Genomic DNA, 9,869 nt, shown 5'->3' on the forward strand with positions numbered 1-9,869 from the left:
CCCTGTACCCGCTCCCCCTGCCACTCAGGATTTATTATCTTCCTTCCCTCCAGCTGTGGCTGGGAAATAACACTGCTAAATCTCAGCTGAGATAAAAATGCATTAATCACTTCCTTGATTAATTACTGAAGGATCATTTCCTCTCTGTGATACATGGAAACCCCCAAACTTCTTGAATCTGAAGTGCACTCAAGGTGTTCGGTGTCACATCCATCATGTCTGTGAACGTCACTGCTGACAGAGGCACATGTGGCAGCTCAAATGTTCTCCTTGCAGCACTGACTCATACTCAAACCTCTGTCTTGCTATGCAGAGTGTGCAAGCAACGTGGTAGTAGAAAAACCCCTTCATTTGGGGGAAGATATGTCCTCTTCTTTTAGCCAACACTAAAACCTTCTCCTTACTTGCAGTTCCCTTCCAGGTCCTCTTGGCAGGAGCAGTCAGTTCCCAACATCTTGAAATTTTAGCTACCAAATCACCTGCTCTTTTAAGAAGCAGGGACTTCTGATATCACAGAATCATAGAATCATAGAATTGTGTGAGTTGGATGGAACCCTTAAAGGTCTTCTAGTTCAACACCTCTGCAATGAACAGAGACACCTACAGCTCCATCAGGTGCTTGAGGCTCTCCGGCCTGACCTTGACTGCCTGCAGGGATGGAGCACAACAGGCCCCCGTCTCTGCTGTGCTGAGCACTCCAGCTGTGGACGCAGCGCTCCAGGTGCGGTGTCACAGCGCAGAGCAGAGGGGCAGGATCCCCTCCCTCGCCCCGCTGGCCGCGCTGCTTCGGATGCAGCCCAGGATCCGGCCGGCTGCCTGGGCCGCAGGGCACACTGCTGGCTCACGCCCGGCTGCCATCCCCCGGCACCCCCAGGTCCTTTCCGGCAGGGCCGTGCTCTGTCCCTACGTCCCCCGGCTCGTACTGGCAGCGGGGGTTGCCACGACCCGGGTGCGACGCCTCGCGCTTGGATGTGCTGAGCCTCACGAGGTTCCCCTGGGCGCAGCGCTCAGCCTGGCCAGGTCTCTCTGGACGGCATCCCGTCCCTCGGCCGTGTCGACCGCACGGCTGGGTGTCATCCGCAAACTGCTCAGGGTGCGCTCCGTCCCACTGCCGTGTCACTGATGAAGATACTGCAGAACATCAGTAATTTTGTATAACTACCCAGCACTACAAAATGCAACCTCTGATCATTGTGCGGGCAGGCTGTTCAAACCTCTTCAGGCTGGAAAAGCACAGAGAGGCCCAGGTTTTACACTTCCTAGGCTGGAAGTACAATCTCTACCACTTTTGATGCATCTAAGTGACTCTGTCCAATACTGCTGCAGTGGGCTGAACTTAGATCTCCCACAACATGATGGCAAAGCACAGCAAAGGTACGTGATCTGGAGACACTTTACCTCTGACAGTGGAGATGTTTTCAAGGCTTTCAGCAGCACAGATGTACAATAGAAACTCCGCTTGGGAATGACTACCCCTCTAGCATGAGGGGTTCCATCCCTGCTTATTTATAGCAATGACACCCCTGACATATCATCTGTCATACTGAATGCACGCTAAATACTGTCCCAATAAATGCCCACTGCCCTCAAACTTGGAAAAACTCAGTGTTAGGCTTCTTCCCAAAGGCCACAAGACTATTGGCACCCAGCTTGCAGTGAGCCCTGCACATCTTCCCACCACCAGCATGGAGCCTGGACTCTGACCCATCACCTTCATGCATCCATCTCCCCCGTTCTGGACATGGCTGGAGCATCTCAGGGTGGGAGGCTGCTGTCCATTCTCTGGCTCTGCAGAGCAATACAGAGCATCTCACTCTCCAGGACTGTCAAACTGGGGCCACCCATTGGCATAAAATTCACTTTAACAGCAGGGAGGAGAACAAGAATGGTGAAGCAGCTGTCAGCATGATGCTTGCAGTCACAGAGGAAGAGCTTTGTCGTGTCATAGGGAGGATTCATCTTTTATCTCTGCTCTAGCTTCTTCACACAGCTTCTGACTCTATCCCCTGCAGTTTCCCAGCTTATCAGCTCTTCTGCCTGGTGATCAGCCAAGTAGTTTTAGGGTATGGGAGTGTAGAGGCGGAAAGACATCTTTGGCTGGGAGCAGCTGGCCGGGAGCAATTTCCCTTCAGAGCTCAGTTCCTCTGCCCTGTGCTGAAGTTGCAGAGGTCTTTTCTCTGCCTTTGTTTTTCCCCTGGCTGATGGATAAATGTAGAAACTGATCCTCGAGACCTGCAGAGGACCAAAGCCAAGTCTGATGCAGGGCTTGGGCTCCTTGTCAGGCGGTGCCTTCTGAAATATATGGTCAGGGGGTGCTCTGCAGCTTGTAAAAAGTGGCACAGGAGCTGCATGGATGTTGATGGGGCGAATGTCTTCCTTGCAGCTATCTCACTGGGTGCTGAATCTAGCAGAGCAGATCTCTGCGCTGTGGTCCCTCAGTCATCTCTGTGTTCAGCCATAGCACTGACCTGGTCATGAAGATGAGAGGGAGGCAGTAGCTGAGATGGTTTGGAAAGGTATTTCCTGGCAAGGTTTCCACTCCCAGAAAAAGAGAGGGGGCATCTGGCACTCCTGTAGTTTGTGCTCATCATGGTGTGAGGCCTGATCAGCTAATCTAGGCAGAGTGCAGAAAGGAAAAGACTGAGCCTTTGGAGAAGGAGCATGGTTACTGTCAGCTCCCCTTCTAGAGCGTAAATGAGGGAAATATAAGAAGTCTTTCCAGCTCAGCTCTTAGAGGACAGACCACAATACTGTGGGGGCAAAACCCACCCCTACTGGGGTAGCAGCACGTTTTCTGCCAATTTCCGAGGTCTGTGGCTGCTGGTAACCCACCAGAAGCTGCTCTGACAGCACAACCCAGAGGTGCTGCCAGGCACAATTTGGACACAGTGAGCACTTCACCATCCCCAGGGCTGTTTGGAGATGCTCTGCCTTTCCAGCAAGCGGGAGGGAGGAGTGCAGCATTTCCAACCAGAGCCAAGAACACTAATGGATACATTTCTTTTCCCAAGGCAGGCAAATTACTTCTGCTCCCAGCTGACCCCTCGACCACAAAAAACACCATAAAACAGCAAGAGTGTGTAAAAAATAAACACAGGCACGCATCAGCCTTCCAGATTCTTGTCCCCTGAGCCAGAGGATCTTGGGCCGCGGGCAAGGAGGAATGTGGTATTGCATCGGAAGCCATGAGGATGAGATCAGGGACAGGAACATTTTATAACTGGCCTATGGACCCACTGGGGAACAGAGGGAAGGAAGAAGAGCGTGTGTGATGAGTACTCAAATTGCAAAGGGGGGTGGATTTGAATCTCACCTATCTGTTCTACAGGGATTGGCGCAAACTCCTTGCTCTGCTCCTTTGCATCTCGCTGTCTTGTCTCCACAGGCTGACTTTGCTTCAGGGCTGTCCTGACCAGCCAGGATATCTGCAGAGGAGATGTTATACATGGGGCAAGATTAACGCTGTAGATCCCTCAAGAATCTCTAGGGATATCTTGAGATAAATGAAAGCAGTTTTGTTGCCCCTCTCCCTCACCTTGCATCCTGGGAAGCTGGAGACAAAGGAGGCTGAGGCTGTATGGGTTTTCACTCTCTGCAAAAAGAGTCTAAAGGGATGCCACGGCCAGACTACCAACAACCATTTCAGTCTAAGAGACAATGATGTTCACACTAGTCCAGACATCCAAAGATCACAAAATCTGAATCTAGAAGTGCGTAGTAGCTTAGCTCATTGATGACTGCATTTGGGATTCACCATCCGGGGGAATGGACTGCGAGAGCCACTCCTGCTCTACTCAGAGATTCCGTTTCATCAGATTGAAAGGTGCCACTCAGAAATACAAGTGTCAAACCAACCACCTTCAATATGGAAAGGGTCTAAATCTCCTTATCTCTTCTCTGAGAATCCCAAAGAAATCTACTCTAGAAAGCCTGCAGAGACTGAGACGATACAGGAACATTTACCCTACAACATCTGCCCCCAATTAGTCTCTACCAGTGTCTGCAGCATCCTTGTTTTCCAGGGATGCATTTTACCACTGAGAACTGGAGCTCTTGCTCTCATGGACAGCCAGCACTGAAAGCTGCTGACTGTCTTCTGGCAAACTCAGCCTTCCTTCCTACAGCCCAAGGAGTAACATAATCCTCCCATACCCAGTTTTCATACCCCATCAGTATGTATTTTTCTTAAAAAGTCATTCCGGAAAAGAAAAATATTGCTTGTGGCTCACTGGCAGGAGGACACCAGCAGCAGCCTGAGGGAAAACAAGTCATTTGGAGAAATTTCCTGCAGAAAGCAACCTACAATTTTTTCTCACCACTGCACTTCTAATTGTATCTCTTCAGTGCATTTATTTTTCAAGAGGACCAAAACAGATGAACAAAAACGACAAGTTCCTTTCAAACTGTAGATCAGCTAGCTCGAAGTAGGAATAAAACCCAGATATGATGGAGATAAATGTGGTGCCTCCAGCTGGTGGGTCCCTCCTCTTCTCCTGGGTATCACCATGCCCCTAGTCAATAGAGGCAGTAGCTGTGGCTGTAGTACTGTGGTGTGTTTTGGTACCTGAGCTCAGACCATTCCTTCCCTCCTTCATTGTCCTTTGGGTTGAGTTCAGGTGACTATTCAGGCCAGACATGGAAATGCTGATATAAAAATTCCAACTCAGATGGACTTCTCAATGATGGTCAACTTGCAGCAAACCATTCTGAATGCCAGCATTCAGTACCTTTTTCATCTTCTTAACCATTTAACTGCAAGACTCATATTGATTTAGACTGTTTTAAAGCCAGCCAGCCAGGGGTTCTGCAGTTGTTTTGCAAATCCATCACAGCTCCTATGAAACCGCCCTACATCTCTGCCCACCTACTTTTGTTCTGTGCTGAAATATTTTAAGCACTGCATTTATTTCTTTGAAATGTGGACAGGGCCTGCAGCAGTACACAGGCTGCTCTGCAGAAAATGCTCTCTGATCGAGATGCTAAACCCAAGTTTATGAAACACACTTGGAAGAGACTCAGCAGCCCAAATCCCTGTGCTAACAGAGCAGCTCTGAGCCGGCTGCAAATAACAGGTTCTCACTGTCCAGCCGCAGCACGATCTCACCGAGCTCTGGCACGGGGTAATTCCGGTGTCAGATACTTTCATGAGACCCTACTTGACATTTTGGCCGGAAATCCTGTGGCATGTTTTGATATTCCATGACACACGGCGCTAACCACATGGGTTTCCTCTGCTGCTTTGACTGACAATGCTAGCTGATGGGGCAGAAAGAATAGCCTCTGGATGAGCCCTGCCCCCCTGAAGCACACAGAGCTTCAGGCTATTGCAAGTAAGCTGCTAGATCCCAAATCCCCTGGGGTTAATAACCACTGTTCTGGAGCCTGCACGGCTGTGTCCTCCCAGACAGATGCATATGCAGTTTCCTCAGGCAAGGCAGACACTGAACATGATACTTCTAAGGAAGATCCAACGAGGGGGTGGATAGATGAGCCCCACACTGGTCATTGCTCCACAACAGAAAGTTTTCCTCTCACCTGGCTCAAGGCACAGATGTTGCAGTGTGTTGGCAATGGATTGCCAGCCCAACAGGTCTCAGATGGCAGGCTGTGTCTCCTACCTGGCCCTGTCTTGTCCCTCCCTACTGCAGGGTGCCTCCTTTAGCGGGTGTTGGATGGGGTAATCTCCAGAGATCCCTTCCAACCACTAAAATTCTGTGATTCTGTGAGATCAGGGCTGGTGCTGAGTCCTCACAGTTGAAGTGCAGAGGGTACCTGACTGCCCCTCATCTGTCCAGCCACATCTGGAGAAAGCATCCATGCAATGGGACAAGAGATCTCCATGGAAGGAAGCCCATATCCCCAGCTGCCGTCTCTGGCCTGGGATCTGCCACTCTCTGTCCCCTGGTATGGGCAGGAACTTAGCATGTGAATAACAAATACAGGGCTCTGCTTATGGCTGTAAGGATACTGAGGGAGTTCCTGGAGTGAAGCACTGAGCACAAACTGAGGCCAATGCAGTTAATTGCTTTAACCCACATCCTGTCTATTTGTCATTGTCCTATCTACTCTATACCACATGCTATCCATCAGTTCCTATCCTTCACCTGAACTACCCCATGTCCATCAAAATTACTCTATAACAAGAAGGGCCAAGTGAAATTAAGAACAGGAGGCTCTGACATAGTACCACATCCTGCAGCAGTATTTGCTACCCCATTCCTCACATCAGTTCCCCTTTAGCATGAAGGAGCAAATCTTGTGAGAGCTGCCAGGCTGTAGCTGACCATCATCTTCAGCCACAGATACAGGAGGTCTGAATGAAACAGGTGAGCACTGCAGAGGACATGGACTTCTTTGAGGTTGCATTAATCTACAGGAATGCAGAGCCATGTTCCAATGGGGATGACAGCTCTTCTCTGAGATTTACCAGTTGTGGACAGTTTCGACCAAGCTGAAGATGCTGAGGGTGTTCAGGAAAACATACTCAAGATACAACCAAGGCATTGTCATGGCATGCATCTATGAATGAGCCTTTATATCTACAAGCATGCATGTCACCTACCCTCTCTTGTATCGTATATGTGATCATGCACGTTCTCTTACAGCAGGCAGTTTCTCTGCTCTCTGGGCATGAGGCTGTTCCTCAGGTGGCCCCTAACCACCTCAGTGCTACGATGACCCATTCAGACCCATTTGCTTCTACAGTGGGAGCTCCAGGGAGAGATGTCAGTAAAGGGAGAGAAGGAATGCAGCCTGCTCCATGCCAATGCAATAAGCCATGTTCCATCAGTGAAGATGGTGTCTGAGGAAACACCAGTGGCAGCAGGAGGAGAAGCAGAGAGCAAATTCTCAGAGGCAGGAGGCAAAGGGTTCACTGTCAACAGCTGATGAGGATAGCAGAGAACAGACAGCCGCAAGGAGGCATGGAACAACCAGACTGGGAGGCTGCCAAGGAAGAGAGAGAGTCGTATTAAATCTTATTTGTCTTTAAACAAAGTGTTCTAATTGCTAACAAAGGGATTTCAAGCAAATTGTAGTAAAACTGAGTTATTCTGATCAATTACACAGTCAAGCAAATTACGGAAGGAGTCTGAAATATTGCCAGATACAAAAGAGAGATGGAGAAAGAGGAGGAGGAGGAGTTGAAGAGAAGGTGGGGGAGGCAGCAATATGAGGGAGGAAAATTACTTGATGGTTTGATAAGGAGAATTATTAAGCATAAACTTGAGATGCAGGTTGCTAAATCTGAATACAAAATCAAGACAAGAGATTGAAATTGTGATTTAAGGATGGTGAAATCTGAGCAGGGGCAAAGACAGAAAAAGATGTGCAGAGAAGCATTAGAGACAGAAGCTGTATAGGTGTCTGCAGAGATCATTGCTAACCACGGCAAGCTGAAAGCAAGGCATGACCCAGAAAATGATGACTTTGTGGTGAAGATACTGGACTGCTGCTGAGCTGGCATCCAGCCACATTCCTGCCCATTTGACCCACAGCTTCTCCAAAGCACTTAGCAATGACCCAGGTTGTCTCTGGCAGAGTCACAAAAACCATGGACTTGCCATAATTAGAGGAGAGCCAGACCAGTGCTGAGTCCTTAGCATTATCACGCCTTGCCTGAAAACTGGCTGATGCTTTTCCTGCTGTCTGTTTTGCAGATATAAACTGCGATCATTCAACGTGTATCCACACAGCATCTAGAGCAACAGGCAGGGATGTTGTAGGAAATACAAGCCAGGCCATGTAGTTGCCCTAAAGGAATAAGCCTGAAATCACACTGTGGAACACAACTGCATGGCTGGTGGCTTTCACCTGGGGACAGCCGCACTGGTGGAGATCTCCAGGGTGCTCATGAAACAGGCAGACGACTGCTGCAGTTTGCAGACTTTTGGGCAAGTCACCCCCAGTTCCATCTTTCCTTAGTAAAAATAAGGTGAAGATTTGCAGTGGATCGGTCCTGCTCACCGAGGTGCTACCCACTCCATATGGCATACATGGCGCAGGCAGCAGGACCAGGAGCGCATCCTCCTTGTGATGCACAAGAACAGTTTGCACCAGCCAATCTTGCAGTAAAGAGTTTGCTGGCTCATAGACACTGCTCTGCTGCCTAACCTGAGCTAAACTCTAAGGGTGGAAAATCCAATGCCTACATCGAGCCTCAAGATCACAAGGCTGCAGTCCTTGCATGGAATACCTCTATGAGGCTCCTGTAAAGGTAGTGCAGCGCTCCAGCTCAGAACACAGTACTCTGCAAGACAACTGTGATACAGAGTGAATAACCCTGCAGATGACAGGGTTAATGGATTATTGGTATGGAGGACTTCAGAGACGTACTTTCAAAAGAGGAAAAAGTGAAAAAACAGAGATTATTTTTAATGGTGTTTATTTGTCAGGGAACTCTAGAGCTCGTGTGCTTCTGTCGGGCTGGAAGTTCTGAGCACAAAAAGCAGATAAGAGAAAGGATTTAGGGTATTACTGTGGCAGTGGAGTTCATGTGTGTTGTATTATTAATGTTTGTAAAGCACTTTGAAAATGAAAAGCACCATAAAGGCTCTAAGTGCTGTATTTAGCAGGAGCTGCAGAAGAGGATCTTAAGTCTGAAAGAACACTTCTCAGTTATCAGTGCACTGAGGGCTTGCCTTTTTGAGAGGATCTTGCAGACAGATGCATTCTGACGTGGCAGATGAGTTTTTCATAAGCAGGTGTGAGGAGAGCACAAGCACCAGGAAGGTTAGTGTGCCATGCATTAAAAAAAAGAGAAGTCACTTCGCATTTTTAGTACAGGAAATCTCCATCGGATCAGCTTGCCCATTTCGCCAAACCCACCACATGAATGTTCTTGAAAGGCTCACGTTTTACCCAATTTTTCTGCAAAAGACTCTTGCACTAGTGGCTTTCACTCTGTTATTTAGGAAAATTTCTATGGTGGAAGGAAGTTCCTGACCTGGGCTGGATGAGAAGGCAGCACGGGGGAGATTCAGGTGGACCCATCACTCCTGACCTGCACCAGCTGAGCGTTCTCAAGCTGCCAACGATGTACTCCCAGAGCTCACAGCCAAGATTTTGGTTGCCGACACTTCATTTTTGACACCATTGTTTCACCAAAGCAGTGACTCCCAAACAAAACCGAAACAGAGACTCTTTTCTCACTTCTCCAGAGCCTTCCACCTGTGCTGGTAAAAGGACTATAGGGAAGAGCATTTTTCTCTAGTGAAACCATAAATACAGCTGAAATGTCCCCAGTGACAAGCTTGAGGAGCTCTCTGAGCTCTCTGGTGTCAAAGCACAAAAACTTAAGGGCCAGCAAAGGCTGCGGAGAGGTATTGATGGTACGAAGCATTGCTCCCCAATGACAAATGTGTTCGTATTTCCCCACTGCTTGTCACTCTCTCTGACAAAACACACGCTCTGTAGTTTTACACAAATCTTCCCTCACCTCAGTCCCTGTGTTGCAGCTTTTATTTCTCCCTAGAATACCTTTTTTCACCCGAAAATTAAAAGCTTCTGTTTGTTAAGGAAGCACCAGACAGCTCTGTGCAACCTTGCAACATTGGCTGTGTTTGTAGTCATGCACTGACCTCCCTAGCCTCAGTTCCTAGAGGCACACAGGGCATTTCTGGTCCAGAGGTCCCCAAGAACCATGGTGATAGACATGGATATTTCACCTTCAACCCTTCCCTCCTGTATCTCATTTCTGGTGCTGGGGAGCAGTCCAGGGAGGCACTACAGCCTCCCTGACCCACCATGTGACAGCTGTTCTGAGTATCTAGAGGGACACCTTCACTCATACAAGCTCCCATCCCATATTTATAGCCCACTCTCCTCCAGATGTGCGCCCTTCAAACTTTTGCCACCTGCTGTCCCAGGTC

Source organism: Tympanuchus pallidicinctus, unplaced genomic scaffold (genome assembly GCF_026119805.1).
Source record: "Tympanuchus pallidicinctus isolate F22 unplaced genomic scaffold, pur_lepc_1.0 scaffold9, whole genome shotgun sequence".
In the NCBI taxonomy this organism is placed as follows: Eukaryota; Metazoa; Chordata; class Aves; order Galliformes; family Phasianidae; genus Tympanuchus; species Tympanuchus pallidicinctus.